The 27,363-nt window shown below is 36.2% G+C and overlaps 1 long non-coding RNA gene across 2 annotated transcripts in view; it reads left to right on the plus strand.

The window, feature by feature from the left end:
* LOC103098017 (uncharacterized) overlaps window positions 1-27,363 on the plus strand; it is a 159,372-nt gene that overhangs the window by 95,230 nt on the left and 36,779 nt on the right. For both annotated transcript variants that reach the window (XR_008912849.1, XR_001623017.2), the window contains exon 2: window positions 670-783. This is a non-coding gene — a long non-coding RNA (uncharacterized LOC103098017). The remainder of the gene's footprint in view (window positions 1-669; window positions 784-27,363) is intronic.

Raw genomic sequence — 27,363 nt, forward strand, 5'->3', positions numbered from 1 at the left:
ATATGCCAATCGACAAGATTGTAAATTTCCAAGAAATCATTCTAACCTCTTTTTGTTATTGTTGTATATATACCATATCTGGAACTCCTGGTGTTATATTTTCCTCCTATATCCTCATTCCCCATTTCTCTTCACCATCTTGTCACTGGGAATGTGACTATATAATCACACATTTCTCTTTAGATGGGCAGGTGGCTATAGCACCACCTGCTCTGCTTTCTTCAGTTTAAGGCTACCTGCCTCTTATATTTCATCATTCCATCGCATCCATGTTTTGTTACATTTTGAGAAAATAATAAACAAAGATTTCCATTGATCTTTCCTTTTCATCTGAGAAGAATGAATTAAAAGATTATCAACCTGGAAAGGTATTACATAGATTTATGCATTTTTTAACAGAATACAGACAGAATGATTGAAATTAGTACATTTATCAGATAGAACACACTGCTGTGATGGTCCATGAAGGGACAACTGTACTTGTTTGACATTTTTTTCAGAAAGAGACAGGAATTGAAGAACAGCACATAAAGCTATGTCACAGAAATAATCCCATATTCAGACTTTAAGAACTTACAGGTGAATGGCTATAATAATACGTTCATGGAGGAATGTGAATACTTTCCCCTTAATTAGTATTTCTTTTTCTCTCCACCATTTCTCTGCCAGAATGATACCCTTGTAACCTGCGGAAAAAAACTTGATGTTACAAAAATTGCTTCTGCACCTGGATGAAGAAAAGTAATTTCCTGCCAGAAGAAAAGAGGAGAAACATACAAGCGGGTGAGATTCTAAATTGTTTTTCCCCTTTATACCAGTAAAGACAGCATGTCCTTCATTGTCTGCAAATCAAAGCTTTTGGGAATATGAGGATATCCTATATCCCAGGTGTGTAGTCCTTTCACAACTTGAGTTAGAGAAGAGGGGATGGCATATGGAAAGCCAGGAGATGCCTGAATGTGTGTATCTTTGAGGAAACTGTCTACTTTCTTGTTTGTGCAGAAAAGGGAATGGGTTATTAATAAGTCCTCCTTTGTCAGTCCTACTCCAGGAACCCATACTGGACAGAATTTGTACAGTGTTGTGTGTATGTAGGTACATAATAAATGCCATCTGAAGATTTGGACTGGGTCTATATATTTGCTGTTTGGAAGAATGTGAAAATGTAGCTTAAATCAGAACAATCTATCTTTAGGGCTAATAAAGAAGTGAGTAAAGAAATGATGTGGTGAGTGTTGAGAACCTAAACTGAATCAAATTATTTTATTAATCTTCTACTGTGTACAGAATAATGTGCTAGTCATAGGAGTAAATGCAAAATTTAAACCTGACATGATTTCTGTGTTGTTTGAGCTTTTAAACAGGTAGCTCTAGAATAATAAGACACTTAAATATTCAAGAAAGGATCAAACACCATTCCTTAGGAACTCTAGAAAGGGTAAAATCATCACTACTTTGCAAGGAGGTGATAGGGAAGTCTCCTTGGGAAAGAGGCATTTGGATTTGAATTTGAATGATGGGAAATAATTTAATAGAGAGATTAAAGTAGAAAAATGTATTCCACGAATGGTTTCATGGAGTAAAATATTTAAAGGAAGTCTATTTTAGGATCGAGGAAATAAGAATTTTGTTGGTAGAATGGAAGGAACAAATGGAGAAAAGATTGAAATGAAGATAGGATGGAGGAAAAGGGGGAGAGACAGAGACAGAGACAGAAAGAGAGATAGAGCAGAGAGACACACATCAACACACACACACATACACACACACAGAGAGAGAGAGAGACAGAGAGAGAGACAGAGAGAGAGAGACAGAGAGAGAGAGAGAGAGAGAGAGAGAGAGAGAGAGAGAGAGAGAGAGAGAGAGAGAGAGAGAGAGAGAGAGAGAGAGAGATTACTTGAAAATAATCACAGGAACAAAATTCTGGAGGAGATGGTAAAAGGTAGTTTTGAGGATACAGATAGAATGCAAATACATTTTTCTTAGCTATCCCTAATAACTGAAATTCCTTCCTTCTTTTTTCTTTGTCTCCAGACTTGCTTTTCTTCTTCATGTCGCAGTTAAAATCCTACCTTCTATAAGAAGCCTTTCCCAAATTTCCCTTAAAAATAGTGCCTTTTCTGTCATTATTTCCAACTTTTCCTGCATAAATCTTGTCTAAACATAACTGTTTGCATCTTTTCTTACAAATTAGCCTCTGAGCTCCTTGAGAGACAGGATATTTTTCTCTTTTTTTATTACCTGCACTTAACATAGTGTTTGGTACAAAGTAGGTGCTTAAAAATTCTTATTAAATAACTTGTATTAGGATTAGCAAAGAATAGGAATGACTTTTTTTTAATACAGGAGAAGTGAAAAGAATATGTGATAATAATGAAAATTTGAGAAGAAGGAATGGTGAGTTAGTGGGGTTAAACAGGGATATCTTCTATAATCTCAGGGAAACAAGAAACTAAATCATTTGCTATAGATAATTTCTATCTCTCCTAGACTTCATCCTGAGGAGAGAGGGATCTCCATGAAAACTCTTCACCTAGCTGGTCCTCTCAAGCTAAATAGATAATATAGTGTTCTAGACAGAAACAATGGGCCAAACATTGGTCTACAACCTATAGGAGAAAATTACATGCAATGATTGTACTTTCTATTGATTATTGTGATATATGTGAATCTATAAAAATATATTTGAGATTTTTGTGTTTTTTATGCCCAAACTAGGGAATCACCAGTAACTTTTCTGGGTTTGAGTTCCCAGTTCTACTACTTCCTCCCTAAGTGATCTTGAGGAAAGTCTCTTAACATCTCCAGGGTTCATTTTCCTCATCTGAAAGTGAGGGGTATGATTCTAAGACATGACATTAATTTAAATACAGTTTTTAAGGACTCTTTTAGTTTTGCATAGAGAATCAGCATGGCATAATGGGAGGTAGCTGTCTTTTAGACTAAGAAGGTCTGAGTTCAAGTTCCACCTTTGAAAATATAGACTATATATATATAAGTGAGCAACTAATTTTCTCTAACTCTAAGTCACAGATAAGGTGCCACATGTAACAGATGAAACTTACAATAAATAATATCTAAGACTGGAATGCTCTGCCTTTGGTAGCTTTTCCTCTCCATAAGGCTCTTTTAAGCTCTGGATGACTTCTCATTGTGGTCAATGTTCTTGCAGATGGATGGCTTAGATTAGACAATTGAGGTCCTTCTCAGTGTCAGGGTTTTGTGAATCTCATTTTGAAATAGCTGTAACAGCTATGTTGTCTATGAGCTACCTAAGAGAACACCTAGTGCATCTCAACTCTCTTTACCAATGAAATCACAGGATTAGTCTATCTCTTTTCCATATCATGTGGGATTCCTAATTTTTGGTCCAAACCTGTATTTCAGTGGTGCAGGGGATTCCTACTCCTAGTACATATCAACAAGTTATCTGTAACTTAGAGTCTTCTAAAGCTTCCTGTGAGCACTAAAAAAGTAAATCATCATACAGCTTATATGTTTCAGAGGCAGAACATGAGCCTAGGTCATTCTAATCCCAGGCTAGTTCTTTATCTGTTATTTTCTTTCTTGCACATGCATAAAGAAACATACTTTTTTAAAAACAAAATCTCAGTCAAATCACCACAGGATTCATACAATTTAGAATGAGAGTTAAAATAAATATCAGAAATCATCCAATCCAACCAATTACCAGATGGATGAATATTTAGTATTACAGAATCTAAGAGGTCTTCTATGCATATCAGGAATTCCCTCTACAATATAGCCAGTTAGTGGTCAACCAGTCTTTGCTGTAGGACTCTCCCATGTAATGGGGAAACCTCCAGATATTGATAAATAGGATGCGTTGTTATTGGATGCATCCAAGTTTATTTTTTAATGCTTTAATTTGTCTATTTTTAAATTTCTATTCATTGCATCTAGTTCTGTTCTCTGTCCAATCTCTATTCTACATGACTGTTTTAAATACTGATAGACAACTCAATCCCTCTTCCTCTTCCCCCCTTCCTTGTCATCCCCTACCATACTACCAAAGTTTATCTTCTTTAGGCTAAACATTTATAGATCCTTCAACTAATAATTCTAGGTATGGTCTGACCAGAGACAAATGTAATGGAACTATGACCTTCCTAGATTTTCCATATGAGACCGTATGTGGAGTCTGTATCTTCTTAATGTATCTTCAGAATGCATCAGCCTTTTGTCTTCCATATCACATATCTATATCATATCATGGTTATAGTTAAAAAAAACCTAAACCTTTATTTTTTTACAGTTAATATGTATAAGCATGGCTTTTTTATTTTGAACTCAATTTTTTTAAACCCTTACCTTCAGTCTTGGAGTCAATACTATGTATTGGCTCCAAGGCAGAAGAGTGGTAAGGGCTAGGCAATAGGGGTCAAGTGACTTGCCCAGGTCACACAGCTGGGAAGTATCTCATGCCAGATTTGAACCTAGGACCTCCCATCTCTAGGCCTGACTCTCAATCCACTGAGCCACCCAGCTGCCCCCTGAACTCAATTTTTTTAACTTAAGCAAAATACATTATGCCTGTTAATTAAATTATAATGTATTATAATCAATAATAAATAAAATAATAAAAAGAATTATATTGTACCTGAATTAATTAATTAATTTTATCCTGATATATTTAGCCCAGTAGTCTGTCCTTTGAGGAATAAACTTCTGGGACCCTGACTCAGTTACTGTGTTAGCTTCTTTCCAAGCTTTGTGTCATTGATGATAAATTTGATAATCAGGCATCTATACTTTTAATCAAAGCATTGATAAAAATATCAAACAGCTCAAGGCCAAGGACTAAGCCCTGGGCCTTCCACTGTTGGCATCTGTCAAAGCTAATAATCAACAATTAATGGCTACTCTTTGGGTTTAGATCAGTTATTGGTCATATAACCTCTATTTAAATATATTAAATGATGGAGCACTTGTGACACAATGAGACAGATCATTCCATTTTTTTTGCACAGTCTGACTTGTTAGAAATCTACTTGTCATGTTCAGTTAATGTCTTCCCTTTGACTTTCATCCATTGCTCATAGTTCTGTGCTCTAGATCCAAGTAGAAAGTCTAATATTTTAAAAAATATTTAAGTTTTATTATTGTTTTGTTTATATTATATAGATTCATAGATTATTCCTACTTCATTAAAATTCTCTCTTGACAAAGTAAAACAGGTGACAGAACTAATAATAATCTGAAAGTATATGTAATATTTCACATCTATAGAAATCCCTCACTTCTATTAAATAAATCTGCATAATCCTATTTTTCTGTCTTAATTTCTGCTCCATGTTGCACATGTACCAATATTATATCATGTTCATTCATCATTTCTAATTTTAAGTGGGGATAAATTCCTCCCGGTGCCATACATTTTATATTCCTTCTTTTTCATTCATCTGTTGTTATATAATGTATTTATTAAAGATTTCCATTTCTGTGGTGCTGCACTGAGTGATAGAATGAATAAATAAGCAATTATTAAACATCTAGTCCTTTTTCATAGCTCAAAGCTTGAAGCTCACAGCAAATCTGGGAGGTAGATTATTATTATCTCTATTTTCCAGTTGAGGAAAATTAGGCAAGCAGAGGTGAAGGGACTTGTCTAGGATCCTATTGCTAGTAAATTTTCTGAGGCTTGATTTGAACTCACTGGAGTGAGTCTTCCTGACTTCAGGCTAAATGTTCTATCCACCTTGCCATCAGCTGCTTTTGATGGGAGGGTAACTAGGTAAAAACTATATTTGGCAATAGGCATGAAGCTGTAGTGGCTTATGATTGGTAAAAAGATAAAAAAGTACAGGTTTGAGCTATAGTAAGGTCTGCATTTCTTTAAACTCCTCTTTTCCCCTTCAAGTTTCTTTATCTCATATGCTTAATATTAATCTTTCCACATTACAGCCCTGGCTGTTTTTACCTGATTCAATATCCTCCTTGTTTTTATTTGTGTCAACAATTCAAAATCAATATGGTGACACTAGTTTTATTATGAAATTTCATTTCCCAAATAACTTCAAAGGAATGATGATAAAAATAGAAGAATGATAGTGACAATCATTTGGAGAATAGGTCTTTGGCATAAACAACCAGGAAAATGTGTTGTTAGTAAAACTAGAACCCAATTGCATCCTGTTTTGACTCTCATACTATATGACATCCTCTCCCCAACACACACACTACATAAACAGACACATTAGAGTTTAAACTACAAAAAGGAAAAGGGAAGACAGTTCTTTGTTTCTTTTTTCTTTTCCAGATATTCATAGGGAAAATTTCAAACAAGTTAGAGAAGTTACTGGTATTACTATTAAGCTGTCAAACAGAATAAGATTTATGGTAGGAGGAGGCATTAATGTGCAAAGTACCAGAGTGAGCCAGGGCAGATGCAATTTTAATTACTGTAGTTTCTTAGAAAATTAGGTTGTAACTAGACCTATGTGGGTGTGGGTTATTCAGAAACCCAAGGTTCCTAAACTACCCACAAGTAATTTGTCATATTTGCAACTCAAATGTTTGACCTTCTTGTTGACAAAACTTTCCTTTGGAAAAAGTTTACATTTCTTTCTTTTAAAAACAGTTATTCACCTACTTGATCAACTTTAAAGCCTTTACAATGGACAACACACGGAAAGGAATTTATTTCTGTCTGCCAGTCTAAATGGTTATTCTTTTTTCTAAAATCTGGACTTTTTAAACATTTCATTTTCAGAAAGCAATAACTTAAATGAAAATTGGTCTTTCCCTTACATTTCTCAGCCAGGCCTAGAATATCTGCCCACTTTCCTCTGTCTCTGAATACTACTCTAGCCACCTACTTTCCATGTTATTCATTAAATGATTTTGGACCTGGACTGGGTCATGCTACCATTTGCCTCTTCCAATAAGCAATTATGTTATAATGAGTTAGGTTGCTTTGCCAGTGACTCAGTAGGGTGTGAGGCCAATGAAAGAGCTTTTTAGGCCATACTGTGATTCATTTGTTTTAATCCATGGACAGATAAAGGTGGAGCTTTGCCTTGAGAGTCCATTGCCAAGAGTGATATTGCAGTGTAATTCATGCACGTCTCGAGTTGGGATAGAGGAAAAGATTTGAATATGCATAGATGCATTGAGTTTGGTTTGGAAGGGACTTCAAAGATATTTTGGTTCAAGTATTTTGCATGGTATAGGAACCCTTGCTCCAGCATTCCTGGTAGCTTCTATTTTTCTTTTTGTATGTCGTCCATTGACTTAATACCATCATCATCATTTGGATGTACCACCATTACCACCATGGCCAATATTGCTGCTTCTTTCACTCTACCAGGATACCATCTGTTCTACAAAGTTATCAAATGTGGCTCATACTCATTATAGTACAACATTTCAAAGGAGAGTTAAAGATATGACAGACAGACACAGAGACACAGAGACAGAGATAGAGAGAATTTTTAACTCTAAGGTAGATTTCAACAAGTAAAACATCAGAGACCTATTGTGCAAAGGCATGGAAGTGGGAAGGAGGTAACATGATTTAAGGTAGAAGGGTCCATGATGGTCATGTTATGGAGGATCTTTGAAGTTGGGCTAGGGAGTATAAATTTTCTAAAGTGTGCAATAGAAAAGTGCTCAAGTGAATTGATCAGGGAGATGATATGATTAGAGCAGAATATCAGGAATTCTCTTAGTCACCCAGACTTGTAACCTCAGTGTGATCCTCTATCCCTTATTCAGTCTCACCCCCCCCCCCTTAAGATATTTTGTTAAGTCTAATCACTTTTACTTTTGTGACATTTCTTGTCTTTTTCCCTTTCATAGAAACCACTCCAGTCTAGCTCTTCATGACTTTATTCCTGGATAATTGCAAAAATCCTGCTGGTTAATCTGCATTATCTCAAGTCTCTCTCCATTTCAGTCCATCCTTCATTAACCTTTAAATTATTCTCCCTAAATCATAGATCTGAGTATGTCAACCTCTTATCAAAAAACTCAAACGGTTCATTATCACCTCCACGGTCATATATAAGATCTTCTGCTTACTTTTAAAGCCTTTTAAAACCTAGATAACTTCTATTTTTCCAAACTTCTTACTTCCTGCCCTCTCTGTCTACCATGTGCTCTGGAATACATAATGAGTTCTTTAAAATTCTTAGTATGAGACATTTGACTTCTAGACTTGAAGCATTTTCACTGGCTGTTCTCTAAGTCTGGAATGTTTTCCCTTCTCTAGGCTTACTTGGCTTCCATCAAGCTTCAGCTTAAACCTCTCAAGAAGCCTTCTCTGATTCCCCCTTAATTCTTCCCTTTGGTTATTTCACGTTGAATGTCTATTGATTATTTCACATATATATCTTGTTTGTGGAAGTCAGGAAGTATAGTAGATCTAATGCTGGATCATTTGACATTCCAGCTGACGTTCCAGACTGAATTGAATCTTGTATGTACATGGTTATTTTCATGTTGTCTCCTTCCATTAGATGGCAAGCTCCTTTAGAAGAGGGATTTGCTTTTGCCTTTAGCTATATCCTCATTATCTTGGATAGTGCTTGGCATATATATAGTAAGTGCCCTATAAGTGCTTATTCACTGACTATTGCTATGTAAAGGATAGTTTGGAGATTAGAGAAATGGGTAGCAGGGAGACATTGGTAATGAAAAGAGAGACCAAATAGAAAGATATTGAGACTTTGGGCAAGTCACTACCTTTCTCTGCATCTTAATCTTCTCATTTTTATATAGAGATGATTGGATAAGATGGTCTCTGTACTGCCTTCTAGTTCTAAATTCCTTGATTCAATAAAGGATTGATAGAAGTTTGTACCTAATTATCTAAAAGGATAGAAAAGAGTCAACAATGACTACCAAGTGTTAAGCCTGACTGATTGGTGCTGCTACTAATGAAAATACATAGATTAGTAGCAGGGTCAGGTTAGGAGAACTTAAATGCTTATCTTATACATATACATTATGAGTATGTAGTTTTAGTGAACCTATATTACACAGAAAGTAAAGAAGTGGCAACCATATCTATGTATAACTATTTAGGAACTCTATGTATAGGAATATATAGAAAAAGAGAAATTAGAAAAGGTGGGGCTCAGACCCAGATCTCCCTGACTTCTGAATTAGCTCCATATACTCTACAACAGATATGTCCAATACCTGCAGAATGTATTGTGGCTCACAAAACTCTTGATTGCTAGCTGAACCAGATTAAAATATAATTTGAAAATATTTAGAAAAATAAATAATAGAATAGAATGTTGATAATGGTGATATATGGTTTTCTAAGTTAATAAGCCACCCACAAGAATGCCTATGTATAGTTTAATAGTTCTATTTTATTTTGAGCCATTAAACACCATTAAGAGCCATACATTGCAATACAATATGCCTATTTACAAATTGAATAGCAGTAAATTATGGGGAGGAGATGCAAGCAGCTAGGGGTACTAGAATAAATCGGATGTAAGAAATGGCACTTGAGCTGAGCATTGAATAAAACTTAAGATTATAGTCAGTCAACACCATTTTAGAGAGCAATTTCAAACCATGGCCAAAGGGAAATAAAACTGTATACCCTTTGACCCAGCAATACCACGATTAGATCTGTATCCCAAAGAGATCAAAGATGGGGGAAAAGAACTTCCTTGTACAAAACTATTTCTAGATGCTTTTATTGCTGTGGTAAAGAACTAGAAACTGGAGAGTTGTTCATCAATTGGTAAGTGGCTGAAAATTGTGGTATATGATTATAATGAAATATTATTGTGCCATAAAAAATGACAACCAAGATGATCACAAAAAACCTGGGAAGACTTGTATGAAGTGATGCAAAGTGAAGTGATCATAACCATGAGAATGTTGTTTGCAGTAATAATAATATCTTATGATGATCAACAGTTATCAACAGTGCCAGGAATTGGGACAACTCCAAGAAATTCATGATTGAGAAGGCGATCTATCCTTTATCATAGAAGGAGCTGATGAAATCTGAATAAAGACTGAAGCACAGCATTCTTCACCTTATATCCTCTATAAATTTTTCTATTTTGCATTATGAAGAACATGGAAAAACATATTGTATGATAACACATGTACAATCTACATCATACTACCTGCTATCTTGGTGAGGGAGGAGGGGTGGAAGGGAATGGAGAAAACATGCATCGCAAAATGTCAGAAAATGATTGTTAAAAATTGGATCAACATGTAATTTGGAAAAAAAAGAAAAGAAAAAAGTAAAAAGATTATAATTAGCTACATGAGGTATTTATTATGTATCTACAATGTTCTAGGCACTGTACTAAAAACTGAGGATACAAAAAAAAAGGAAAAGGAAAGGAAAGGAAAGGAAAAAAGGAAAGAAAAGAAAGGGGAGAGTGGAGGGAGAAAGTGAATAGGTAGGAGAATAACAGAGAGAGGAGAGGAAAGGAAGGAATCCTGATTGTGGTACATGAACGTAATGGAATATTACTGTGCTGAAGGAACAATGAACATTTAGGTTTTATTTTTTCTTGTTTTATTTTTTAAGATTTTGAGTTCTAAATTCTCTTCCTATCTTCTCTTCCTATCTTCCCTGGGCAAGTCACTTAGCTCTGTTTGTTTCAATTACTCATCTGTAAAGTAAACTGTAGAAGGAAATGGCAAAAAAAAAAAAAAAACAAAACAAAACAGTATTATCTTTGCCAAGAAAATCCCAAACAAGGTCATGAAGAGTTGGACATGACCAAAAAGCAACAATGTACTTATTCTTTTTACTATATACATTTACTGACGTCTTCATTAAAAGCCGGGTACATAGGTAATGAAGAATATATTTTCCCTATTTTACTGATGAGGAAATTGAGTCCAGATGATTTCCCCAGGGAAGCAGAGCCCTCAAAGGTGAAATTACTTGCCAAGGTTACATATGTGATACATGATAGAACAGTGATAGAACTTAAACCCTCCCCTGTTAAATCCAAGTCTTATCATTTTTCTACTTTGATAACTATTGGAGAAGCCTTTATAAAATAACATGAGAATGACATAAAAATCCATAGAAAATCTTACAAAAAAGTATAAACTAATTTAAGTAAAATGATATTTAAGAGTCAATTCCAAAGGAATATTTCACAAAGTAATTAGGATGCTTTTGCAGAGATTTGAGAATTGTGGATGAAAAGAAGTAGCACTTGAGTAGTCAAATCTGCCTGGTACAATAAAAACTCATTCTTTTCCTCAGGAGTTTGATTTGATTCTATGTAAAAGTGTTTTTAAAATGTTGATATTTATTACTCTACATGTACCCAGAGGCTGCTTTTTTCTTTTTTTTGCAAATTGATGGAATATATATCCTTTTCTTCCTTTCTCTTCCTCCCTCCCTCTCTCTCTTTCTTCCTCCATCCCTTCCTTCCTTTCTTTTTTCTTTCTTCCAACCTTCCTTTTTTCCCTATGATCCCCCCCCTCATAAAAATTTCCTTGACTAACAGGACCAAACAGAACTCTTTGAGGCTTGAGGATATCATGTCCATCTTAGCATGCCTCTTTGTTGCCTTGTACCTTCTGTTTGGCTATACTTTACCTTAATTTCCCTACCTGTAAAATGAGAAAAGTAAAGGAATCCTATGACTTCATGTTGCTCTGCAAACATGCCAGCTGCAGGAACGTTGAATAATGCATAGAGTCCTACCTAAGTCATGCTGGTTTCCTTGGTATATGTGGATTTACCCCCAGGACAAGAATCCAGCATCTGGGCTAACAGGAGGCTAGAAGTGGGGGGTAGGAGGGTGGGAGAAGAATAAAAAGCATATGCCATAAAAGCCAGGAGGATGCCTTTCCTCATAATATTCCCACTTATACCTTGGGGAGGCTGTAAATTTAAAATGTCAAATTCCAAAGGCTGTGCAACCTTCCATTTGGCTCACTCAAAATAATCAACTCTTGCCACTAATATTGTGGCTTCAAAGGGAGTTTCAGAAATGGAATGGAGAGAGTGGCAGATCCTAAATTATGAGCACTCTGAAATTTATGGCACCTCCCACTCAGAATAAGAATGGATTTCTTGGCCTCACTGGTACAGCTTATATATCCAGGAGCTTTTATCCTTTTAGAGAAGTTTTTATTTTTTTAATTTCCATTTTACCCCCACATGTGAAGATTTTAATGAAAATTTTCTTTTATGCCTTAAAATATTCTGATGCAATAGGACTGGTGGATATGCATGCTTAAAAAATCCAGCTAGCAGGGTAAAATTCCCTGCAGGATTTCCCCTATTGTCAGCTAGAACCTAAATGTCTCAATTTTGAGACCAAAAAAACAGACTTGTTTTTAAAATGAAAAAAAAAAATCAATAGTTTCTATTGCACTTTGTAGTTTAAGACGGGCTTACCTTACATTGTCTTATATCATCTTCACAATAATTCTGTGAGAGAGTTACTACATATATTATTACTCCATGGAGTTGGGAATCTAACCTCATGACTCTAATTTATACCTATTTTTTTTTCCTACTATATCTTACTGCCAGCTATTAGGGAACATAATTAGGGAACAGAAGGGGAAAAGGAGAGAAATTTGCAATTATTGTATCTTTCAATGAACATTGGGAGGACACCCCGAAGTTTTTTTTATTTCCTAGCCCATTGGATAGACCAGGGTCATAATTCTCCTGGTGATTTCACTTCTTATTTTGTTTGTTATAAGTTCCAAGGAGGTAACTGGTTTGGTCCCTGTGTGGAATGTTTAGTCTTGATCTATTTCTTTGCCACAACTGTGGCTTTATCCACAACTGGCCAGCTGTAGCACTGGTCAGGTTGGGGTGGGATGGTACTAGAAAAGAGTTCTTTATTAGCCCATTCCACTACTAAGAACACTATTCAAAGTAACTTCCCTTGCAGTGATGCCATCAGTCCTACACAGGACAGTTGATATTATTTTCTCTTTCACAAATCCCACAACATATTTTTAGCAATTATAGAAATCCAGGGTTGAAAAGAGACGTGGTGATTATCATTGTTTACTCTAGATAGGAATTATTTTCTATATGCAAATACCCAGTCTTCACTTACACTTATTAGATGATAGAGAGGTATTCTTTTACAAGGCAACCAACTCCACTTTTACCCTATGACATAGTGCAGTAGAAAGAATAAATGGATCTGGAATCAAGGGGCATAATAATAAAAAAATGACAATTAATAGCTAGCTTTAAGGTTGGAAAGATACTTTAAATATGTCATCCTATCTGATCTTTATAATAACAAAACAACTTTATGAAGGAGATAATATTATCTTCTCCCCATTTTACAAAGCAGAATATTGAGGGAAAAAAGGTTGATTCTATGGTTATGCAGCTAAGTGCCTGCACGATTTGAATTTGAGTCTTCTGGACTTTCAAGTATAACATCCTATACTGAACCACTCAGTTGCCATCCATTATTGCTTCTCCTATCTTATGCAGCTCTAGAAAAGAAATCCAATCCTTATTCTATTCAATAGTTCTTTAGTCAGTCATTCAAAAATAATCTTTGTTTATTGCTTACTATTTGCTAGGTAGTTTGCCATGTGCTAAGGCAATATAATATTTAGAGATATTTAGACACTACTACTATGATCCCCATAAATCTTTCTTAGATTAAACATTGTTTAATCTGTCCTTATATGATATGACTGAGTTCCTCTACCATTCTGATTGACATACTTTGGGCATAATTTCAAGTTTGCCAATATCCCTTTTAAAACTGAATGCTTTGAACAATATTGAATATTGAACAATATTTAAGATGTACTCTTATTAGTGCCCCAACTTATTTATATCTGTACCTCCACATTCCATGGAAAAAGGATATGGATATTTTTCTATTTTAAAATGGAAATGAAAATATTATACTTTCTGTTGATAGGAGAATCTAAAGGGAGAACGATTTCCTGCATTTTTTTAGCCCTCACAATGGGAGCCATTTTTGTACATATTTTGGATATGTGATTGGGAATGAAATTTGAATCTCCTCTCACTAGTGTTCCAGCATTCCTATTCATCTCCACCCACTCTTCATGCCTGTTTTGTTCTTTTCACTTTAGCTCCTTCTTGACTCTTACTATGGCTATTAGGAGAGTGGGAGCCAGCACAGGTGTAGTAAGGCACAATCCTGTATAAATTTGCCAGTACTGTTTCTATTAAAGCCAGCTTTTACCTGAATTTAGGGACTTAAAGGGAGCAAAGTATATAATTTAATTCCCTTTGAGATTTGCTTAAGAGGATTTGGCAGCCTATCCTACTTTGGGAAGAAATTTGGCATGACAGTATATTGATTTTATGTACTTTCTTCCTTTCTTCCACTGAGACACATTTACCACTGAATGCTCAACATAATGGCAGTCTTTACAGCACCAGGGTGAAATTCCGGAGAAAAATGTTTTCATTTTGCAATAAAGTGGAATTATTCTCCCTAAAATATTATGGTGAACACTAAACAATTAACCCTTCTTCCAGATGGTCTAAGCCAAGGTAGAGAAAGGAAAATAAACCAGGATGTGGGCATGAATGTGACTCAGCCTTAACAAACTCAGTGGTAAGAATCTTCCTGGGACAAAATTAAAAATTTGATTTGGCTCAAGCATAAACAGAGGGGCCACATTTTGCCCACATAGATGCCATTTTGAAGGAAACACATTAAAGATAAAAGCCAATAAGCTTAATTAAACTGAAATCAAATTTCCCTAAATAAAATAGCAAAAATTCTTGCCCATAGCACCAAATGTGATTTTATTTAAACTGAAGTCAAGATTACAGACAGTAAAGAGTGAGGAAAAGATTTCCTGTTTGTGACCTAAAGAAGAAGAGTTTGTTGCTAACCTTCCATATCCTCCATTAATTTCTTTGAAACTTTTCTTTTGAAACTTTGAAGCTTTTCTTTGAAACAATATACAGAAGAGAAGATCCACAGCAACAAAGAAGAGATTCCATTTTGGGGGAAGAAAGGCATCAGTCTGTAGTAATAGAGATAAAAAACTAAAAAGAAAAGAACTTCAATAAAACATTTAAAAATCAGACATAAAGGAGTTCAGAAAGAATTGAGTATAAACAGGGCAATTTTGTTCATTATCTCAGTCAGGTTTATATACACTTGATAATGAATTATGTAATAGTTCATAATTTAATATGCATTCCTCTCCATTGTTTTCATTTCATGTTGAAATGTTTGAGTTTGATGCTTATGTCCTTAATGCAAAAGAAAATTTAATTTAAAAATAAAAATGACCCACAACCTACAGGATAAAGTCATTTCAAAACTTCACTTGCTGTAACATCTCCTATAACAAATTGTCTGCCTTTCCACCTGAGTTATTTTGCTTTCCTTTCAGGAATGGTCTCAGTTATCTCTTAATATATGGCTAGTACCTCCTCAAAGGGATTTATAATGGGAATCACACTGAGGTATATCATCCATCTATGAAGCCCATTCATCAATGACTGCTCAATAACCATATCAAGATGATTTTAGATATACAACATAGAATTGAGGAGTGAGTCCTAAAATAACTCGCTTCTAGCAGTTTGCCTTGCCCTATCTGACATTTTCCCTGACTCTTCAGGGGAGCAAATGGCGAGGAAGAAAGCTTACATGGAGCATGAAATTTACCATCTCCTAGAGTGACCAATGTTGGTGGTTCAAGGAAAAACCCAATCTGTCTTATATGGTTTGTAAATCATTTTTTTTAATGATGTGGTTGGTTAGAGAATTGGGATTTGCATAGATTTGGTGAGGTGCCCCCAACTAAATAGGGTAGACTGGGGAGTTCATTCACTCTTTCTGATGGAGAGAAGTAGGATGGAGAAGCCATACATGATGCCTTTTCCCAATCATTTCCCTCCTCACCTCAGGCACGAATGAGGAAATGAGGCACCATGATGAATTATGGGACTTCAAATAGAAAAGCAAGAATTTAATCTGAAGGAGGTCACATTCTAATAGGGAGAGATGGTGCACTTAAGCAGGGTCTGCAGTAGCAACATTGATGGAATAGCCCAGAGGTTTGTGGGGGGGAGGGAAGGCAAAGGAGATTCTGAGGCTTGATGATCTGGATGAAAAATGATCTTTTTTTTGGCTGTAGCAGAGAGGGAAGATAAGGCCAATTCAATTACATTTAGAATAATTTTGATTTATAAAACTAGACCTGTTTTTGATGTTGAAAGATTTGACAGTGCCACATTCTTTGATGTCAACAATTTCCTTTTCCTCGGTCATTAGTAGTTGTTTTGTTGAGGAGGTAGAGAGCTATAGAACCTGCAAAGGCAGTTTCTGGATGGCATTGGAGGCAGGTGGATAGAACATGAGGCCTTCAGGAAGACCTGAGTTCAAATCCAGAATCAGGCTCTTTTTGGCTATGTAGTTTTTGGAAAATCACTTAACCTTTGTTTGCCTCAGTTTCTTCATCTAGAAAATGATGATTATAATAGTCCCTACCTCCCAGAAATATTGTGAGGATCAAATTAGATGATAATTATAAAGCATTTGGGACAATGTCTGGAAAATAGTAAGTACTTTATAATATTAGCTATTATTATATACACAGCCATTGATCTTATGTGCAATAGCTCTATGGATGAGAGTTATAGTCATTTTCATGGCTCTTGGCAGGAGGATCTGGTGCTATCTCCCTGGGTTCTGATGTAAAGAGGTGCTGATGGTGGCAGAAATCTCTCTTGCATGACTCATTCCACTTTCCTCTTTCTCAGCACCTCAGTGTTTTGACTTTCCTGTGGGAAATTAGTGGTAGTGATAGTGGTGGTAGTGGGTTACTCTTCTGCATGTTGGTTAGAGAGAGATGGAGAGGATGGGACTGAAGAAGAGCTCTAGAGGCAATTAGATGCCAGGGGCAGGAATATTTCATGTAGAAATGGTATAGGATGGTTAAGAGCTCCACTTTTGGCAGTGTACATGAGAGAAAGTGCTTATATATACTTAACAAATTTAATTAAATTATTATATATTGAATATCTTCTAGTTTTTTTAAATAAAAGTATATAATCTCTGTGCTCAAGAGAAGATTCATAGTACTAGAATAGGAAGGAGATTTAGAGACTATCTAGGAAGGGGTGGGGATCTTAAGTTGGGGTCCATTTAATTTGTTTTAAAATATTTTTATTAATTTAGTTTTAAAATATTTTTCCTTGGTGATATGGTTTATTTTATGCATTTTTATTCTGAGACAAGATCCATAGGTTACAACAGATTGCCATTGGGGTCCATGACTATATGTATCTCTCTCTCTCTCCCTCCCTCATTCTCTCACACATCAACACACACAGGCACACAGACAGAGAGACAGAGAGAGAGACAGAGAGAGAGAGAGAGAGACAGAAAGAGACACAGAGAGAGACACAGAGAGAGAGACAGAGAGAGAAACAGAGGGAGAGAGGGAGGAAGGGAGAAAGAGAGAGAGAGAGAGAGAGAGAGAGAGAGAGAGAGAGAGAGAGATTTTGTTCCCTATTTCCTATTTAGACAAACTTCCTTATTTATAGATGGGGAAATTGAAACTGGAGGAGTTAAGTGACTTGTTCAAAGTCAGTTAACTACTAACTACTAGTAGTTATTATTATTATATTAAAAATTATTATATTAAAAAACCAGGTTCTCTGAAGCTTACTTTCTGATATAAAAAAGTACCAGAGTTAAGTTAAATACAAATTATGTAACATCAAGATAATTTGTCATGAAGTTATATGGCTTATTCCATGAATGTGTGGCAACCAGAGCAGTCTGGAAGGGGAGCTGGAATTTTTGGAAAAATATTCTATACTTTACTGAAGTAGAACCAGAAGTGTGAGCCCTATCCATTGTTTTTTCTTTTTCATGGCTTAAGTTAATCTGTGTCCCCATGATAGGTAGGGTGTCCAGAGGAAAAGTGAAAAAGTGAGCCCAACATCAGGGTCCTTCCAAATATTTAATAGCCTTAGCTGAAAGCAAATGATTGGCTGAATTGTTTACCGTGTACTCACATGTTGGAAGGGTGATTGAAAAAGTTGGTAAGTGCATTTTATCTGTTCTTCAACTCACACTAGCAAGTTGTATCATTCCTGCCTGACTTATGTCCCTCATAGAAGCTTTCTGAAAGTAAATATTTAGTATTCACTGTCTTTTCTTTGGCCAGGTTAGTTAAACTATTTCTCTCTTTAAGAGACTAGCTGCTATTTCCAGGTGGTCTGACAGTAACCCTTGTCACTTCCATAGAGGAAGCAGTTAGCACACCTGCTACACATCTCTGTGATAAGTTCCTTGCCGTTTCCATTATTTCCCCATCCAATCACCATGTGCTTCTCTTTCTTTCACACCATTCCTATATCCTGCTGTTTATTGAATTCAATTTAACAGCATTTTAATCTTTTACTTGTAACATTTTTCTTTTCTTTGCTCAATGCACAACGGTCCTTATCTTTTTCTTTTTTAAATTTCAAGTAATAGATATTTCCCCAATAAATCCCCAATTCTATCTGATTATTGTTCTGCACCTTCTTCCTTTTCTAGGCTATTATCAGAATTGTTTGCTACAGAAAGTTTCTTTCTTTCTTTTCTTTTTTTTTAATCAAATAACACCTGCAAAGTGTTGATATATTATTGTTAGCTTGATTTTTTTCATTAGGCAGAAGAGATTTGATTATTTAGTTACCAAGGACTTTTTGTCCTTGGTAACACACAGTTGACATTCATAGTCAAATTTACAAGGAAAAAACTCAGACTCTCTAGATGCCTCCAGGTGCTGGGCAACTTGCCATCACTACAGCTCTGTCCCCAGGCCCCAGGCCCCAAGCCATGAGTCATTTAATCCAATCCAATTCAGATCAATTCAGCTAATATTTGCTATGAGTCAGGGACTTTAAGTTTCTGCCTCTAACCTGGAAGAAAATGACGAGAGGACCAGATGTTTGTGATGAAGATGACAAGGCCCTAAGACCAGGCTTTTAGGCCTACTCAGCACGTACTCATACTAATGCAGGCTCAAGTCAGACTAGAGCCATTCAAGGCACAGATCTAAAGATTTCTAGGGATGGGAGGTAGGGGTGAATCCCTTACTGACATCCTAGGCAGTGAGATAAAAACTGAAATGAAGGTGTCTCCTTTAAAGTGGAATTCCAGAGAAGCAATGGAATTAGCCAATTAAATCAGCATTTGCTGAGAATGACTGCCCTTTGCCGGTTTTCAGATTCTCTCAGCACCTACAGCTTCTCTTAGGAAATTATTCTGTATATTGAATTGGTCCTAACTTCATTTATTTCTGATCCAGCTAATCATTCAGTCTGTAATTATTTATTAAACACCTACTGTGTGACTGTATAATTTTTATAAAATCTAAAGCAAAAAATTTTAGGAAAAATTTCAGGAAAAGAAACTCACTAACTCCTTGAATCAAGAAAGTGAACTGTTTAAAGAAAGTGCCATAAAGAAACCTACACTGCATCAGATGATCCAGAATGCGATATAATTGATTGAACTGAAGGGGGTTGAACACATTTATTCTAAATGTAAACTCTTATACCAAAGGGGACAGCCCCCTAATTAGCTTTTTGTCAATGTGCCTAGCAAATATCGGTTTTCCTCTCTCTCTTTTATTTCCCTCTTATCTCCAACTACTATAATTTCCTCTTAGAAAGTGGAATATTTTATGCACCTTTAGCTAGAAGATCTTTAGAGATATAAGCTGGTTATGTTAAATGATTCATTGGGGAAACTAATCTCCCAAAGAATCACAGGTTGGGGACTGTGAAGAGTGAATCAAATTCTCTTTGTCTATCAATCAGCAACTTTTAAGTTAATCAATCAAAAACTTAGGTCACAACTCCATAGCCTCCCCCCACCCCATCCCCTGGGGAGTGCTAGGAAAATTGAAAATAAAATGGAAAGACTGCGATTGGTTCCCATAAAGTGGGGAAGGGACAGGAAGTGACTTGGAAAAAGGACTATAAAAAGTCCTGAACTTCCTGTCCAAGGGACTTCTTGAGGTTTCTCCTTTGGAGATCTTCTTTGGAGTCTTTGCTCCTTGGATCTTCTCCTTTGGACTTCTTCTTTAGAGAATGGCTCCTTTGGGCTTTTGGACTTCAACTTTGACTTGTGGCTTTGAGCCTTTTGACTGGAGTTTTCAGCTTCAGGACTTCAACTTTTGGCTTTGGAGCTTCTTGGAGTAGGGACTTCGGGACTTTCTTGTTGGGTTCACTGCTGCCTCAGTGAACTTAGCACAGCATTGGGTCCTTGCCTGGATCCTGCCTGGCTTGCTGGTGAGTGATTAGGATTTCCACATGGAGATTGGAATTCTATTGAGGAGCATGCTTCATTTCACTGGATCAGTCTTTAGGGTAGGCTACAGTTTCCTTACCTTTTTCCCTTCCACATTTCCCTCTTTTTATTAATATTCCAATTAAACAAAATTGTCAAAAGCTGCTAACAGTTTTCCTGAATTAAGGGATAATAATCAATGACCACACTTTTATAACTATCTTATTTAGTCAAAATCCCAATTTAACCATTATCCCAGGCACTGTGTTAAGCAGTGAGGATACAGAGAAAGGGAAAAGACAGTTCTTCACTTTGAGTGTACAGGGGAAGATAATGTGCATACTACTTGTATAAGCAAGCTATTTGTAGGATAAATAAGAAATAATCAATAGCTGGAAAGCACTAGAATGAAGAGATTTTCTGTAGAAGGTGGGATTTTGGCTGGGTCTTAAAGGAAGCCAAGGAAGTCATGAGGCAAAGTCCACTTTTACTTTCCCTATGCAATTTGTATGTTTTATATCTTGTCTTTATGTCCTTGGCTCCTATCTACTGTTCCTGACCTGTGTGTTGTCTGACTTCATTGGTATAGGTGATAGAACACTGGATCCAAAGTCTGAAAGACAAAAATCGAAATACTGCCTCAGACATTTATTAATTGTGTAAGTCTAGGCAAGAAATTTAGCCTCTTTGAGACTCAGTTTCCTCACATGTAAGCTGGGGATGATAATTGCATTTGTAATATTTTATGATGAAAACCAGTGAGATTATAGATGTAAATATTCTGCAAGCTTTAAAGTGGTTTATAAATATAAGCTATTAATCACATCTCTCTCGTCATCATAGTTATACTCTAGACTATATACCTAGTTTCCACTCTGATTATTTACTTATTCCTAAAATTCTCATTGAATGCCTGCTTTACTCTAAGTGCTGTACTTTGGACATTTAGGAGGAGAAACAAAGATTAGGTCATGCTTTCCATATTTAAAAGGAATATGTAACAGAATGCTGGATTTAGAGTTGAGAGAATTGGGTGTGAATCTAAATTTTTGACTCTACCTGTGTGACTAGGTGCAAACCATGTAGCCTCTTTAACAATCCTTCCCCCCCCCCCCATTTCTCTCAAGAAACCTCATAGGGTTGTGAAGAAAGTGATTTTAAAATCACATCACAGATGTTCACATGAACCACGTAACAAATCCAAGAAAAAAACTTAAGTGCCCAAATGGGGAATTCCTCCAAGGAGAACCAAAGGCATTGACAGAGGGGCTAGCATCTTTGAGAAAAACTTTTTAGTGGGAGTTTTGTATAGCTGGGTCTTGCCAGGTCTTATAGAGAAGCAAAAACAAAACAAAACAAAAAAATTCCTCTTATTTGTCGTGGTTTCTTTTTGAACAAGTATTTCTTTAACAGACTATTGCCTAATTTTGCCCTTTCCTGTTGCCTTCCCCTTGTACTTTCTCTGGAAATCTGGAAACTTCTATAACTGGAACATTCCACACAAGCAATTATTTTCCTAGCTAATTAGCAGCTTCCTATCTGGCACCTTAAGGTGAGAAATTGGTAAAATTTTCTGAGTAGAACTATATCCTTCCCTATAAAACACTGAGTAGCTGTAATCATGGAACTTTCCTGAAGCATAGAACTCAGGAGTTGAAGCCCACAGGAGACTCCTCTTCCTGACAATGTCTGAAGACCATTATGGTCAAGGCATCTTTGTGACATTGTTGGCTAAATCATATTCCTGCCCTTTCTAAACCCTGGTGCATAGTCCTAGCTTATAGGCAATGGCATTGGACCCAATGGAAAGGCATCATTGGTTTGGCTTCATTCTTCTCTATTGCTCCTGCCTCTCATATACTTAAGTATCTCCACTTAGGCCATGTGATCTTTCCTTTTGGGCAAAACCTAAAAGATGACAAAAACAAACAAGCAAACACCTTTTTTTTTTCAGCATTGAGTAGCTCAGCATATTGCATTCATGCTCTTTTATTTAGTGTTCCTTTATTAAGTCATTCTGCATGACAATCACTGTGCTAGGGACAAAAATACAGAAGAAAAGGTAGCTCTATTCCTCAAAAAGCTTACCTTTGAATGCAGAGAGACAGCACAGACAGAGGAGTGATAGCTAAGAAGGAAGAATATGTTGGTCCTGTCACTTTGACACTTTTCATCATAACAATGGACTCTGGAAATAATATCCTTTTTATTGGGGGGAAGGGGATAAAGAGGAGTGAGAGAAACTTGCTACAGGGAGTAGAACCAGAACCATTCTTCTCTACCAAAGTAGGAGGGCACATCCTCTGCATCCCCTAGTCTTAGGTATCTACCTTGAATGCTGAAAGGTTAAGGTACTTACCCAAGGTAACACCATGGACAGTATATATCAGTGGAAGGACTTGAACATAGTGTTACAAGGGAATCACTTTAAAAGACTGATATATATTAATTTAAGGTCGCCAAGGAATCAGCTACTAAATTCAGACAAGATTTGCACTGCACGAGAGAAGCAGTCTGTTAACTGGGCTATAGGGAAGGTGTTTTCCATCTCTATTTCAGGGAAGGAAATTTCCTCATTCAAAGGTTCAGAAACAGGTCTGTTTCTGGTAGAGTGGGTGTTTGCCCATTGATCCTGTAAGAAACATTTTAGATCTTCTAATTGGGCTTGCATTTTTTCCTCAATTTTTCCTATTTTATCTTCCATATCTCCCATTTTATCCTCAATATTTCCTATTTTATTCTCAATATTTCCTATTTTATCCTCAAGTTTTTCTATTTTATTCTCAATATTTCCTATTTTATCCTCAATTTTTTCTATTGTATCCTCAATTTTTTGTATTGTATCCTCAATTTTTTCTATTTTATCCTCAATATTTTCTATTTTATCCTCATTTTTTTTTATTTTATCCTCAACATTTTCTATTTTATCCTCAATATTTTCTATTTTATCCTCATTTTGTTTTATTTTATCCTCATTTTGTTTTATTTTATCCTCATTTTGTTTTATTTTATCCTCATTTTGTTTTATTTTATCCTCAATATTTTTTATTTTTTCATCTCTAAATATAGTATTGAGGAGTACAAAAATGACAGTACCTATTAATATAAAAATTTGGAGGTATCCTTCATTCCTCAATGCCCCTACTTCTTCAGCTGCCATATAATTGTCAAAGAATGTAGTACTCATTTTTATATGTATATTTTGTAATTTCACAAAACACGTGGGGAGCAGGGCAAAGCAACAAACTTTCCACAGGGTTTTTTTTTTTTTTTAATCCAGGAAGTTGTTCCTTAAGGGAAAGGATATTTAGAAACAGTTCTTCCAGCCAGGACTTTAGAGTCCTGTTGCTGAGATTTAAAAACAGCTGTTTTCTGTCTATCAGAGTCACACAGCTGGGAAGTATCTGAGGTCCGATTTGAACCCAGGACCTTCTGCCTCTAGGGCTGGCTCTCAATCCGCTGAGCTACCCAGCTGTCCCTTAAGATTAAAGGGAAGAAAAAGAAAAAACTGCTGATTCCAATTTAACTTAAGGAGAAAAGAGAAAAAGTTTTTTATACTCACGTGTTCTAGCAGCTGTGTCTTTAAGCCAAGTTTTTTTTTTTTTTTAAAAAAAGGACTAAGTGGTGAAACAGTATAGTAAAAAGGCAAGGAAAAAGTTTTATTGAGAGGATTCTTTAGACTCCCGTGTGGTCAGCCACAATGTTACAAGGGAATCACTTTAAAAGACTGATATATATTAATTTAAGGTCGCCAAGGAATCAGCTATGTAATTCCTAAATGAAAAACTCAAGTCAGCCGTCAGCCTTTTTGGAGTTTAATTACAATAGGAGCAAGAAAGGAATTAGAGATATATATAGAGAGAGAAAGGGGAGAGAAGGGAATAGGGCTTAAATACCCCCTCTGTTTAGGCTGGGCCAAAAGGCCCAAGCCCTTAGATAGCTGGGGCAAAGAAAAGAGATCAGTCCCTTTCACTCACGTGTCCAAAATGGAGAAACAGTCTCAGAGGCCCCCACCTTCAGCTTCCTTCAGAGCAAGCTTCCTCAGAGCCCAGGAACCACACCGACCAAAAACTCAACCCCTCTTCAGTCTCCAGACCCTCCTATCTTTAAGGACACCATCCAAGTTGCCTCCCCTCAGTCCTCACATCTACCAATCACTCTTCATCAATTTCCCTGTCAATGGAGGCTCTCGCTTAACCCAGGACCGCCCAGAGGTTTCTGGCTTTTTGCACATGTCTGTTGAAGGTCATATTTTCCAATGATTAAATCTATACTCCTTTGCTACAGCCCTTTCTAAATCCTGTTAACTTGAGTATGGTAGAGATTGGAATAATTAAATTTTGATCTAGGCTGCAGCCCTTACTCAATCCTATTAGGACTGAATAGGGTGGAGATTTATTCCAAGTATCTCCATTGTATCAATTCTAAATCAATCAAGACTCAAAGAAATTCCTGTTCTATGCTTAAGCATAGGTCAAAGTCCTTTCCATTGTTCAGCAAAGGGTTTCTGTCCTAAAGTAATCTTAAGAAGGGAAGAGAAGGAACCTCCCATGCCAATGGAGTTCCCATTCCAATAGACTATCAGTAAGAAATTTTCCAAGTATGAAATATCCCAATGGTGAAATTTCCAACATTTATAAGTCTAAGGAATTTTGAGGTTTACAATAGGTTGTCCCATGTTATCTTTTTCCCTACTTTGTAATCCTAGGCCTTAGCCCAGTGCCTTACACATAGTAGATGCTTAATTAGTGTTTATTAAGTGATTATTCCTACCTGCCACTGCTTCCTTTATCCACTCTAAACAAATCGATCATTATTTAATTTAATTCTACTCTACTCTAGTTCTCCTATGGTTCTACTAAAAAAAACTGCATTGGCTTCTCACTTTGAGGTGTCAGGTAGGAGGCTGCTAATTAGCCAGGAAAATAGAGATTACTGACCTGGAATGTTCCAATTATAGAAGTTTTTGGATTTCCAGAGAAGATAAAGGGTTGGGGGGGGGGTGAATTATTGACAACTTAATCTGCACCAGGTAGTAAAATTACATTGGGGAGATGTGTATGAAGAATTAAACAATCCTGACTCACAAATTATATTCCATTTTTGGGGAGACCACAAGTGCATAAACATAAAATAGATAGTTAGAAATATGTACAAACTAGTTAAATATAAGGCAGTTGGGAATGGAGCTATCTGGGACTTTAGGAAAAGCTTCATGAAGCATATATATGCTGCCTCTTAAAGAAAAAGGGGTCCTGTGTGAGGTGGAAATAAGGAGAAAGGGCATTTCTGGAATGTCAGTGCAAATGTGGAGAGACTTTGTATGGTTGAATGAGGACTAGAAATATGGCCAATTTGATTACTGTTTCTTGGATTTCTGGAGAAGAAGTAATGTTTGAGAAAGGAAACATAGACTGGGACCGAGTTGTGAAAGACTTTAAAAGCTCAACAGAATATTTATTCTTGAGGCAATAAGGAGCCATTGCAATTTATCAAGTAAGAGCTTGATATGATCACAACTTTGCCTTAAGCAGCATTATTTCAGCAGTTGAATGGAGAATAGACTGGGCGGGGGGGGGGGTGGGTGGGTGGAGGCCAATTAGGAGACCACCATAATAATTGAGGTAAGAGATCATGAGGGTCTGAACTCTACCTGACTGCTTTTAGACCAGTATTTGTTTTGGAACCTTCAAAGTGATTGACTCCATTTTCTTTATAGAGTACCTTCTCTTTCATTCACTATTTTTCTTCTTTAATTGGAGAGAAGCATAACAAACACTGAATCCTGGATTATTTCATGGAAAATAATTACACAAAATGCTAATTTCAAATGAAAAATTGGTCACGGCCATTACTGCAAGTATTTCAGCAGCACTTGTCTACTCAGGAGAGAGTCATAAATAATGTCCATAGCTTTCATAGTTAATGCCTTTGTCTGTGCCCTGAACTTTTCTGTTTTAAATCTTTAATAACAGCTATACATTTTAAAACTGTAAGCTGGTTTTCAGATTCACTCTGCACCCTCGATGATTATGCTTTTTTGGCTTTATTTCTTTCTCCTCTAGTCCTTGCTATTTTTCTTTTTGAAATCAGAAAGTAAAATGCAGCATGATAAAGTAAATTTAGTTGTCAAGAATGACCAGAAGCACTTGCTTCCATTCTATGTAACTTTCTTTCATCCACTCCCCATGAGGGAGAAGAGGATTAGGGGCAAACCAGGATTTATTTTTATTAATGTGAGCTACCAAATCTTTAGACAGTCACTGCTTAATAGCATACACATAATACAAGGTGTCCCAAAAGTCTTAGTTCTGTTTTTAAGGTTTAATACTTTTAATTCAGTAGCTTACAACAACACGAGGTCTTTTGAGACACCCTAGTTTGATCTATAGAGTAGATGTTATTTTCAATGAGTAATTTATTGAATTGAATCAGCTGTCAGCTACCATGAAATTTTTGCCTTTTCATTTCTGGAGGGAGGTGAAGATTTGGAGGGAATACCCTTAGGAGGTAATGAGGCACAATCTATTTTACCATTTTGCCCCAGGATGGCATTAGTATCATTGCCTCTTGTATACCCTGAGTTTTAGACAGATCAGAACCATTCCCATTGCCAACTTCAGCACCACATAGTGTCTTGCACATAGTAGGTGCTGATTAAATTGAATTAAATTATTTCCCATATCACTCAGCTGATATTATCATTATAAGAAAACAATTACAAAGGAGGAATCTTTCTGTGATGTGGAATCTGTAGCATGTGAATAGTATTCACCAGGGAGGTTCCTTTTGAAATCCTTAGAAAACCTTGCAGTGAAACTTTTATCAACTCCTAAGGCATGGTGGCCGCATCTTAAGAAAAATAGTAGAAAGAGTGGAAATATCTTTGGCTTTAGATTCAGAAGAGCTGGGTTCAGGTATGGACTCTGCTCCTTAGCACTTGTACATGTCCAGTCAAATTATTTCCCCTCTCTGAGTCTTTTTCCTTCTTTGTAAATCAAAAGTGTTGATCTTCTTGAAATGGTTTCCTAATCCATTCCTTTGAACCAGGTGGATTTCTATCCCAGGAGCAACTGCATCCATCCTCTTTGCTGAGATTTCCTAG

This window comes from Monodelphis domestica, chromosome 6, assembly GCF_027887165.1.
Source record: "Monodelphis domestica isolate mMonDom1 chromosome 6, mMonDom1.pri, whole genome shotgun sequence".
Classification (NCBI taxonomy): domain Eukaryota; kingdom Metazoa; phylum Chordata; class Mammalia; order Didelphimorphia; family Didelphidae; genus Monodelphis; species Monodelphis domestica.